This window comes from Phasianus colchicus, chromosome 1 (genome assembly GCF_987193195.1).
Source record: "Phasianus colchicus chromosome 1, bPhaCol1.hap1.1, whole genome shotgun sequence".
Classification (NCBI taxonomy): domain Eukaryota; kingdom Metazoa; phylum Chordata; class Aves; order Galliformes; family Phasianidae; genus Phasianus; species Phasianus colchicus.
Genome location: NC_143436.1, coordinates 173,404,944 through 173,417,425, shown reverse-complemented (window position 1 = coordinate 173,417,425; position 12,482 = coordinate 173,404,944). Strand labels below are relative to the sequence as shown.

At 41.1% G+C, this 12,482-nt stretch overlaps 1 long non-coding RNA gene across 4 annotated transcripts in view; it reads left to right on the top strand.

Moving 5' to 3' along the window:
• The window catches only part of LOC116244230 (uncharacterized), a 73,997-nt gene that overhangs the window by 48,364 nt on the left and 13,151 nt on the right, over positions 1 to 12,482 (top strand). For 2 of the 4 annotated variants that reach the window (XR_004170139.2, XR_016462621.1), the window contains one exon: positions 3,609 to 3,755. The exons of the other annotated variants lie outside the window; for them this stretch is intronic. This is a non-coding gene — a long non-coding RNA (uncharacterized LOC116244230). Of the gene's footprint in view, positions 1 to 3,608; positions 3,756 to 12,482 lie in introns of those variants that run through there. 4 annotated transcript variants of the gene reach the window in all.

Sequence of the window (12,482 nt, the reverse complement as noted above, 5' to 3'; positions counted from 1 at the left end):
CTTTTCTTTTAAAGCTGATTAGCTGTCTGAATAAAATAATATTGAAATAATATTGATTGGAGTAGTCACTAATTGATTTAGTCTATATGAAATGAACAAATAAGGAAGGGCAGGTCTGTAAATAAATTGCTTGGTTTTAAAGGGGAAAACTTGGTAAATTAAGGTATCAGCTATACTGAAATGACAGAGATTTGCATGTGAGGAATTCCTAGTCTTACTTTATTTGTTGTAAAAATAGCACACATCTATACCTCAAGGAAGAGGTTGCAATGTAATTTGTTGTTCTGTAGGAAAAATTACCCACAAAGTAATTCTACAGAAATTCATTTGCTGGAGTCTGTCCCTTGAGTTTGACCAGCTTCAAAACAGCTATTCCATATTTAATTCATCTCATCTGCCCCTGCAAAGATTGCTCTCTCTAGGTTGCATTAAAAGCTCTTGCATGGACAGTACCAAGAAGTCAGAGCCAGGCTCTGTCACTGTGCCCAGTGCCAGGACCAGAGGCCGTGGGCATAAACTGGTGCACAGAAAGTTCCCTTTGAACATGGAGCATTGTCACAGGCTGCCTGGAGGCTGTGGGATCTCCTTCTTGCAATCTTCAGAAGCTGCCTGGCTGTGGTCCCGGGCACCCTGCTCTGGGTATTATACCAGATGACATCCAGTGATCCCATCCAGTCTCCCAACTACAGCAATTCTGTGGTTCTGTGAAAACACTGGAAGGTGAGTCTCTGCATATGAGCAAGGAATCTCATGCATCAGCACAGCTGTCTCCTAGTAATATTTCTGAGAATGGCATGGATTCTTACTTATTCTGGACTTGATCCACTGTCTAGTGGATGTCAGGACCGATGTAGGACAAAGAAGTCCCTTTTCCCACTGGGAATGATTTCTACTTCTTTACAGGATTAGTACTGACCCACTTTCTAATTGGTATATTATAACAATTGTGAGTATAGCAAAGTCCTTCCTTCATTTTTCCTAAATCTCCCTCAAGAAAGGAAATAAGAAAACATTAAAAAAAAAATCTAGAGTGTTTTAATGGATGTTGGTTCTTTCTCATGGTTTTGCTTGTCCTTTTGGCTTGAACCGCTAGAAGTGTTTTATGCCTACAGGAATGCCTGACCGTAAATCATGAGAAAGCATAAGCAGTATCTTTTGGCTACAAATCGATGCCTCATGAAAGGCTGATTCATGGTTATGATACGGAGAAGGTCAGATCTCCCCAACAAAATGTAAAAAGCACGTTACTGGAAATATTAAATTTAAAAAATATCTTGGATGCCTCAGATGTGGCTCTGTGTTGTAGCTGCATAAAAACTAGCAGGTAGCAACTATGAGCATTCTTTAAAATGTGATGTGTGTAGCCTTCATAAACAGATTGAATAACAAGTGTTAATTCCTTGTCCTGATTGTGTGATTATTCTTGTGAGAGTTTTCTCTTCCATGGGTAGTCTTAGTTTTGCTGGAAATGGGCAGGTTGCTAAGCCTCTCATCTGTATGTGCAATTTCATTCTGTCATCCTGCTGGCTCCACTAACCTTCTCTAGTTTGTATCCCTAACACATCTTGTTCCCTCTCACCATCCTGTAGTAATGCTGATGGCATAGTTTCATGACCAGAGTACACACACCAAGCAGTGAGGCCTTAACGTGCTTGGACTCAGTTTGAAGTGGGTGGGAAAACAAAGAAGTGCATCTTGCTTCTTCCAACTGAACACTGGGGCCAAAGGTTTAATCATATAAATCTACTTTGTCATATTCATTATTATGCTGTAAGAAACTCACTTGGCTCTGTTGCCCATCACTACCACTAATCCACAGTATGCAAGGTAGTGTCCATCCTACCATCCTTCTGTACTGTCTTATTTCTAGAATGTAAAGTCTGCCACAATTTTCTTTAATACGTATATATTAATTTTAATTTTTGTATTTTTACAACAGATTATGGAAAATTTAGGTTTTCATTGCTCTCTTCTTACCCTACTGAAAATCGATGTGAAAACTCACCCATTAAACATAGTCTGACTGTGCCTAGTTCGGAGTAAGGTGTCATGTTCTTAGCATTGCCTGGCATGTCTTACAAATTCATGGCCATGGCTCATGTTTGTGGCACTATGCTCATCACAGTGCCTGAGCATTCTCATGTCTGAGCGTCACAAATTGCTGCTTCATCTAGTCTTATCTTCATGGGCTTTGAATCTGTGTTTTCTACCTCCACTATGTATACTCGAGGCATCAGGCTCTGGGCTTTCTGTATTGAATACAGGTAAATAGCAGTGCATGGGCTTGTGGATGGGTTGCTCCTCTGTCCCCACATGGAAACACTGCTGCAAAAACATATTTCTTGGTGCAGAAAGTGAATGAGCTTATATATGGAGTCTATAATTTATTGGTTGGGTCAGTGAATTTTAGTTTTTGGTCTTTTCTCTCAAGGTTTTCTTAACATTACATCTTGTAATAACTTCATACAAAATTCATTTTAGTAGTGAGAAGAAAGGAGCTCTCTCTTTCCCTCCCTGCCCAGTGCCAGACTACAGTCTTTCTCCACCTCATTAACAGATACACTTTGTTTTTAAGTTTTATTTGTACCATTTTACAAGAAAGAAAAAGTAATTTTTTTTTCTCTGTTTCATAGCCCAATTCTGCTGTCAGTGTAACTCCAAAGGAGTTTTGGAAGGATGTTGGATATTATATTTCTGGAATTGTTTACCCACTTAGTACATAGAAATAATAAACTTAGGAAGTGTTGATAAATGTGACTCTTATGGATAAATAAACAAAATTGAGTTGAAGATGAATTTAGCTCTTAGCCACTGTGTGACGGAGGAAATAGCCTAAATACTTGTGGTGGACTGCACTACAGACTTACAAAAAATTAACTTTTCTTGGGTCAGATAACAATATTTCACATGCCAACATTTATTTCTAACAGAGTTCATCATGGTGAGGCATTAATTCTTTGTGCTAGAGACAGGATTTCAAGTACTGTGCACCAAGCAATAGATACTTAAGTTCATGGTGTCAGGACTAGTTCTCTATGTACAAATAACTCAGCTGGGTCAGTGCAGTGTTGTAGTTAAGGTGATATGCATTGATGAAAGTCCTTGTTAGCTTATGTACAAAACTGCGTCAGTGATGCTGTACTGCTCTGTGATGTGGGATATTATCTCCAGTGTTCTATCAGTGTCTCATGTATATATCTGTCTTGTTGATGGTAGATTCAGCATCACCTGTGTAATGTGAAGAGCCCTGCAAAGGCATGAGACACTCCTGAGACAGTTAGAGAGACCACAGGTCTGTCTAGTAGAGTTGTTGGGCAGCAAGGGAAGTGGTGACTCTCCTCTGCTCTCCTGAGCAGTTGAAAACTCATCTTCAAATCATTAGCAATGATGTCATTAACCATTCGTACCATTAGTCAGTTATATTCAGATTCCAGAATCATTGCTTCTCTGTGACACTCAGCAAGTGTTTGACAGTCCTAGAACTACTGGTCTGCATTTTGATGGCTCACTCTGATCATACTGATCATATCATATGTTGCTCTAGTTAACTTAATGGAGTTCTCTGATATCAAACTGCAGTAAGACCAAATTTCATTTCTTTTTCACAGGTATAACAACATCTCATTGAACTTCTTTCATCCAACACTTTGTTACTTCATGATGCATGTTCCTAGTTCCTGGGGAAGGATAGCCCAGTGGCTACTGATCATGGCTCTCAATTTTTGTCCAGCATTCTAGTTACCCTCCACATTCAGAATAAGAACACTCAAAAACTTACAAAAGCTGTTTGGATGCATTTTTTTTTTGGTCACATATCAGAAGAACAATCCCATATATCATTAGCTGATGAGATATCTAGCAACCTTCTTGCTCTTGATATCTCTAGTGGTAATTGTCTTCTTTGCTATAAGAATGCATTTTATTTGGCCATTATTCCATGGCAAAACTGAATGGCTGAAGGTAAATGTAGAGATTACAGTGATGCATTCAGCAATGATTATTGCAGGACTTTGGAGAATTTCTGGGTAACACTGGAATGGCAGTTGCTACCCCCAAGGAAAAAGAAAATTTTAGAATACATTTTCTATTCAGTTGTTTAAGTGGGCATCAACTCATCAGGGATATATGAATTAACTTTGGTTTACATCTGCTAGACTGAAATAATGACTTATTCCAGACTTTTATAACGTTCTTTTTAAACTCTGTTGTGCTGGAATGGGTATTTTAGGCATTGCCTGTCTTAGAAAAATCTGATGAAAGGAGTGACGCTTTTTTGGAAAATGGTCTGTTCAGGAGCAAAGGGAGGAGTAGCCCTGTGCAAGGCAAAGACTCTTATTTTATGAACAACATACTTGTTTTCATGTACTGAACAAGCCCATCAATTACATGTGAAATATGTATGGTTTTTTTTTATGACATTTATACACCATATTAAAATGTTCTTTAGGGCTATCTGCATTATGATTGGAATTCAGTTCACTGATAATTGACCTGTGTGAGTAAGAAAAAAACTGGAATGTGTGTTTCTGAGCTGCAGCTCTGAGTTCTGCTCTGCTGCTACATCTTGCTAAAGACGGGCTCAGCTGGCAAAGTTCAATTGCAGGGAACAATATTTCCATCTCATCATCACCACATTAAGTTGTTTTGCTGTGGGAAGCAGTACATAGAAGCCAAGTAACTAATGAGAATCAGGGGATTAGGAAAAAAAACTGACGTAAGGAATGGAATAAAAATTTTAAAGTGCTTTAGATGTACTTAATCCTGGTTTCATACAACTCTGTCTAAAATGATTTTTTAAGTAGATCTCAAGGAATTATCAACCTCTTTTCAAGTGATTTTGCTTTCTATTTAGCTTTGATCTGAGAGGACACAAAGAGCAAAATAACTTCTCCCTGTCTCAAAGAGGCAGCATACCAGTAGTTTATTCTCAACTTTCCCGTGCATCTTGTCTACGCTTGATGTTTAATAATATGATGGAAACTATTAAGGCTGATTTTATTTTGTTTTTGGATGCATTTTAATGATCCACATAGGACCACTGATGAAATTTCTTACAAAACCCAAGGTGCGTTTATCCTGAGGAACTCTCAAACCTCTTGTGTTCTAAAAACATCATGAAAACATCTGCATTATCCCTGTGCCAAAAGTTTTGGCTTAGCAGGCACTACATGAGAGATGCTCTCCCTTCCAGTCACTTTTCCCAGTGCTCTCTTCTTGGGAGGCTGAACCTGATTAGGTCTTGGACAGGAGGACCTGATGGAAACACTGCAGACAGTGACACAGCAGGCTCCCTTTCAACTCCAACTCTTCAAATATTCAAATAATTAACTCCTTCCTACTAGAGGGAAACTAATGCTTTTATTGTACATGAAAATCTGAGGATATAGCTGAGAATGGCAGTAAAGCATGTCACAGACCCCCATGAATGTGTCTGATAAGACAACCAATGCTAAGAGAGCTAAACTCAGTCTCTGGACTGGAAGCAGAGGTCCTCAACAAAGCTGGCATCTCAAACCCTATTTGACATCTTTCTACCTCATCTCCATGTATGAGCTATAGGAGTGCTACCACCAGTGTGGATAATGGGCTGTGGAGGCTTGAACATACCTTCCAACCATTGCAGGCCTCAGTGGAACCATCTACTTGGGGTCCCAACCTGTTCTCCACAAGACAGGGGTAGTTACTGTGTTTTAGTAAGATTTTGATGCAGATCACTGATCTGTTGCCTGGCACCACACAGTCTCAAGTTACTTTGATGAGATGATGCTACTCCTTTATATCCAGCACTGAAACTGGGTGGAGCTACTGCACTTCAGCCCAGAATGAATGAGGGAAACTGATGATTTTAATCAAATAGAAAATCCTGTAGGTCAGTTTATGAGTAAATTGCATTGACTAATAAACAATATTTAAGAATGTAGAGCTTGCAAGACAAGCTGATACTTCACATTTGAAAATTTTTCTCATAATAATGGAAAAAAATATCATGCTGTAATGTCACTGATCCGATTTCTTTACTTTTAAACATTGGAAGGCACTGGTACTGTTATGGATAACCAGCTGCAAAGCTATTATTTAAACCTTTGCCTCTTATGGGCGAGAGTAACATAGCGGGTGTTGGCACCTATGCATCAGCTGAGGTGCAACATTCAGGCCCATATTCAGTTGGTATAAGGAAGAAATTTGGACACACAACTATCCCTTCCCTTCCCTTCCCTTCCCTTCCCTTCCCTTCCCTTCCCTTCCCTTCCCTTCCCTTCCCTTCCCTTCCCTTCCCTTCCCTTCCCTTCCCTTCCCTTCCCTTCCCTTCCCTTCCCTTCCCTTCCCTTCCCTTCCCTTCCCTTCCCTTCCCTTCCCTTCCCTTCCCTTCCCTTCCCTTCCCTTCCCTTCCCTTCCCTTCCCTTCCCTTCCCTTCCCTTCCCTTCCCTTCCCTTCCCTTCCCTTCCCTTCCCTTCCCTTCCCTTCCCTTCCCTTCCCTTCCCTTCCCTTCCCTTTTCCCTCTTTTAAAAAATGCTTTGGAAACATATACTTAAGAAGCCAGGGCAATTAAGTACTACAGGACTGAGAATTCACTGGAAAATGACATGGAACCAGTGTTGCGGGTTGTTTGCCAAGCAAAGTACAAAAATTGGTAGGGAAAGGTCTCACAAGGAGGGAAAGGTCTCACAAGGAGCAGAGGTACTGAAGGAGACCAACAATATGTGTCTGGAACCATTGAGCAGTGACATCTGACATTGGAGGCTTAAATGCAGCAGGGTGTGCCAGCTGCAGCTGAGTGCTGGGAGTGTGATATAATGAGACACCTCGTGTCTGGCACGATCCGACACTGCTGGAGAGGAGGTTTGCACAAGAGTTTTTAGGGGAGTGACCAGACCGCTGGAGCTGCAATCCTAAAAGCTCTGTAGCTTTGTTCCATTGTTGGGTGAACGCAGTTACATGCAAAACACTGATGAGCTGCAGTCAAGTGCCCTATCTCTAAGAAAAGAAGAGTCTGAAAGAAGTGAAAAAAAAAGATGAAGAACATTTGTCTCTGGCATCTACATTCTTACTGCTGTGTGAGCATACTCCTGGACAGTAGGACTTAGTGGCAGGAGAATGGCTTGAAAGCAACCCTAAGGAGAAGGATTTGGGGATGTTAGTTGATGAAGGACTCAACATGAGTTGGCAATGGAGGGTATCCAGGGTTGCATCAAGAGAAGTGTGACCAGCAGGTCAAGGGAGGTGATTCTGCCCCTCTACTCTGCTCTCGTGAGATCCCATCTGGAGTACTGTGCCCAGTTCTGGAGCTCCAACACAAGAAGGACATGGAGCTGTTGGAGCGGGTCCAGAGGAGGGTCAAGAAGATGATCAGAGAGCTGGAGCACCTCTTTTATGAGGACAGACTGAGAGAGCTGGGGCTCTTCAGACTGGATAAGAGCAGCTCCAGTGACACTGTATTAGTCTCTGAAGGGGGCCTACAGAAACGTCCCCCTACAGGAGGGACTTTTAATAAGGACATGTAGCAACAGGACATGGGGAAATGGTTTTAAACTGCAAGAGTGTAGATTTAGACTATATGTTAGGCAGAAATTCTTTACTGTGAGGGTGGTGAGACTGGAACAGGTTGCCCAGAGAGTCTGTGGATGCCCCCTACATGGAAGCATTCAAGGTCAGGCTGGATGGGGCTGTGAGCAACCTGGTCTAGAGGGAGGTGTCCCTACCTATAGTGGTGGTGTTGGAACTAGACGATCTTAAAGGTCCCTTTCAACCCAAACCATTCTATGATTCTATGATATCTTTGTGACTAGCAATGAGCACTAAAAGGATGGTAGAGAGGTTGAGTTTATCTCTTAGTAAGAAAGGATGATTTGGCTGTTATACTCTATAACCTATGTCTTGAAAGAGTTGGGTTTGTCTGGACTGTTATAGATTTTGTGCTCAAACTTGGGCAAGACATTCCATCCGCATTGTGTTTAGTTATTTGACTTGACTGGGCCTTGTATGGTGATCCAAAAATTCAATAAACACATGCGTCTACTTCAGTTCATGGTATTTGAAATAGCTCAGGGGCCGTGTGCAGGCTACAAAATTATTTTTTTCATAACCTTTAGTGTAAATTATGTGTTGAACATCCTGGGGAGAGGGAGCACAGGAGTGTGTGTGGTGTGTTTCAGGGTGCAGAACCTGAGGAGGTTGCAGGACAGGAAAAGAATCTGATCTAGTGGTTTCCATTTTGCCTTTTGGAGGGATCCCCAAACTTTGCTTGGGAGAGTGCTAGCTGGAGCATGCTGTGGAAAAATCTAAAAACACAGCCGGCATCAAGCTGTGTCCCCAGCCTTTTCTCATTTAATGGTGCACGTATTTCATTGCTTCTATTTGCCTCCACCTCTGAACAATTTCTAATTCACACAGATGGTATGTGAGGAGGAACAGCAGGGACAGAGAGGCCACTGGGAACTACAGTAGTGATGCTGGATTCACAGTTAAGTAGCTGTGAAAACTGCAGCATGAAACACTATCAAAAATAGCTAAACTGAATAAAAACCTAGAATAAAAAAGTTCAGAGCAAGGAGAAAATAGGGTCACTAATGGATTAAACAGAATGTCTCTAACAAGCAGCAGAATTAAGCAGAACTGGGAAATAAAGTGTTTTAAAAGGCTGTACAGTGCATGAGCTGTCTTCATGGGCAAATCTGTCTGTCTTTAAAGCTTCACTGCAAGCAGAGATGAATAAGCAGATTTAGAGATGTGTCTCCCATGTTTGAATCTGATACCCAGAATTATAACTTTCATTTCATTATCTGGTTGAATATCTGGAAATTGCCCTGGGCCTGCTGTACATGTCTCCCAAGACCAACATGACTTCTTTCTAGAGAGAATTTTGAAACTTCAGAAATAGGTTTTCCTTCAATTCCAGAAATCCCCAAATAAGTTTCCCATTTTCAGAGTTCTCTAGGGGGTGTTACTGATGCATGGTGGAACAGCTGGCTGCCGCTGCTCTGGGAGGAAAGTTCAGGGCATACCTGATGGATCTTGTTGGAATGGCTTGGTTTCCAACAGGTCATGATAAAACAGCATAAAAATATTCTCTTGGAAGCTTCCCAAGTGGAAACACCCATTAGTGACACCACATCAAAAGCATCCAGTCTCCCTCAATCATAAGCACACAGACGAGCTTGCTAAAGCATAGCAGACAGAAAAGTTTTAAAAAGATATCACAGAATCATAGAATTATAGAATAGCCTGGGTTGAAAAGGTCATCTAGTTTCAACCCCCCTGCTCTGTGCAGGGTCACCAACCACCAGACCAGGCTGCCCAGAGCCACATCCAGCCTGGCCTTGAATGCCTGCAGGGATGGGGCATCCACAACCTCCTTGGGCAACCTGTTCCGGTGTGTCACCACCCTCTGTGTGAAAAACTTCCTCCTAATATCTAACCTAAACCTTCCCTGTCTTAATTTAAACCTACACACTGTCCCTAAAAATGGCTTGCAAATTGAAAACACTTGACAGCGGGAGGATCCAGTTCTCATGGGCTGCATCTTTTTGCCAAAATGTAGTGATGAATTCATGTATCCTCTCATTTACCTGAGGAAAAAGGCTATTTTTTTTTTTTTTTTTTTCCAATTTAATCAATCAGGGTTTTGTGGAAATTTGGTGTTATATGTTGTGAGGTCACGAGACAGACATTAATAGCGATCATCCTGTGGAGGGTTTCTTTTACAAAGTGCGCTGTGCTGGGTACTGGACATGAGAAATGTCAGTGTTTCCTTGAGAAAGGAATACTTCTCATTGGGTCCTTGGTGACAGGCATAGTACAACAGCTTTTAAAAACAAGGTGACTGTGTAGACAGATAGCAATGGCTATTGGTTATAATCAGTGCAAGACAGAAACAAAAGAAGAAGAGTCAGGACCGAAGTATGGATGATTAAATGCTGGAAAGGGAAGATTTTAAGGTTGGAGTAAGTATCTTTCATTGATGCTCTTTATCTCCCATCTCTCCTGGATTCCTCATTTGCAGTTAAGTACTGAAAGTCACCTTTATTGAATCTTTGGATCACCATACAAGGCCCAGTAAACTCAAGTTAAATAACTAAACACAATGCGGATGGAATGTCTTGCTTAAGTACTCATATCATAGAATCATAAAATTGCTCAGGTTGGAAAAGACCTTCCAGATCATCAAGTCCAACCACAACCCACATGTTCCCCAGGCAGGGAGAATCCTGAACAGTCCAGGAGCTATGGAGAGTTAACACTCAAAATAAATATTTGAAAAAAAAAAAACAAAACATCACTTAAACAAAACACTTTAAACACGAAATTTGTAAATCTGCATACAGAAGAGATTAAAATCAGAGACACTTATTAAATGGTTTCAAAGCCTCTTGAAGCCTGTAGCAGCTACACCATTGCAAAAGCACTGCAAGAACAAAGGGAGACAGAGGCTGCAAAGTTTTCTAATAATCACAGTCCATACTGAAACTGGAAAGGAAAGCTATAAAAACTTATACTGAGTCTTGCAAAGCACAGGGGAAAGATATAGTGCAATGAACACTTAAGGTCATAATATTATAATCCGAGAACACAACCACTGCTGGCAGTTACACTGTCAGAGGGTGCCAGCAAGAGTCTCAGTGCCTTTGTGATGAATGATCTGGAGCCCTCCTGCAGCTGTGAGTCATTGTGCTCGGAACTGCACAAACAGGGCTGACACCCGGTGGTGTGCTGGGGGTGTGGGAGTCCGGGAGGGAGAGTGCTGCATGTGAGCAGGTAGATGTGGGTGGAGGAACTGCCCTGTTCCTGTGTGGTGTGAGCCCTTGCTGGCACTGCTGAGAGGGAGATGTTACCTCAAAGCCCTGTGACTGGATCTGTCCCTGCAAAATAGTGTACATTTTCTCATTGTACCCTCATGAGTTTGCAGGAGTAGTTGGAAAATTCAGCTCCTTAAGTATTCTGTTGGCTGAAATTTGCATGGTTATATCGCTGTTATAATAAAAAAAGTATTTATCTCATTCTGTTTTTTTTTTTTTCCTTCCCTGCCCATCAAGTGAGATATAAAGAAAATGTTATGGGTATAGTATAGTATGTATCACTTCTACATTTTCCAGCTTTCCATATGATAGCCTATTTCTTTGCTCTGGGAATGGCCAGAGCTCACTTCATGTTTTTAAGAAAAAACATTATCCATATTTAAATATCTAAGCCTGAGGTCATTTGGCTGCATGCAGCGATGTATAGGTAGCTGTATATTGTAACACCTGTCTCAAATACTCATGAATATTTTTTCTTTATGATAGATTACATAGGGTTGTATTGTTTCCCTCAGATTGGTGCATCTCTTAGCACTTACTGAGCATCCCTGCTTTGGCTCTGTTTTTCTTCCTCATCTCCACTCCACTACACGTATGGCCTCATCCCACTTCTTTGATGCTGTCTTAAGGATCTTCCTTCTTTGTTCTTCACTGACCCTCCTTCAGCTCCTACTAGGATTTGGTCAGTGTCATTGTCACTTTATCCCACTGATTCATTCAGAATCAGGAAAGCCTATTAGTACCAAATCTGATTTCTAATACTGGCAGGTGATGTCTTCATATTGATTTGTGCATACTCACCTGCTCTGCCTGATGGAGACAGGTGCATTCTCCAATCCTGGATACACCATCTGGAGGACAGTGATGAAGCAAGTCCAATTTTCTAACTGTTCTTAGGAATTGAGTCCTGATTGCTAGCGTAAATTCCAAATCAAAAAGAATCAAGTTATATTATAATGATATACTGAAATAAGGTTATTACCATAACTTCTTACTTTACCCTGGCTGTAGCCTGAACCTAATTACCACTCCACATGTTTTTGTTTAGCACCAGTGTGTTACTGGAAACATGGAGAAAACCACATGCAGAGAAACATGACATTTCTTTTGAAAGAACTAGCACATGATGAAGTTAAACTTAGAAATTATGACAAATGTAATAGAGAAACCCTTTAAGCTGCTCTAACACAGCTTGTGCCTGCATTTATCTTCATCTGCATCTTTGTATCTTCAGTTATTGTTCTATAGTGAGCAACATCACTGGGAGTATGGTCACAATCAGTTAGGTCTTACTGGAGCAGGAGCAGCTAATGAACCATTTTCAGCCTCTGCCTGCCTCGTTCCCAGGTATCTGGAGCTGGTGTTAAGCTTTTCCTCCTGTCATTTCCATTTCTTCTGAGATCTCCAAGCATAAATAGTCACAATATTTTTGGCTCTGACCAGTACAGGTCCACTAAATTCTCCATTAGTTCCTGTAGTGTAGTGGTGGATCTCACCTCATTTCTTTCCTTTTAAAATTTGACATTCTAGACATTTTCTTACAGTGCCACTTTAAAAGACAGCTTTTACCACGTGTCCTCTTCGTTGTAGCCAAGCATTTGTGCTTTCGTTACAAGGGAACTCACTAAGTGGTCTTGTTACAGGGGTCATTTGTGCTGTCTACAGATTCATTGCCACGTTTCTTTCTCT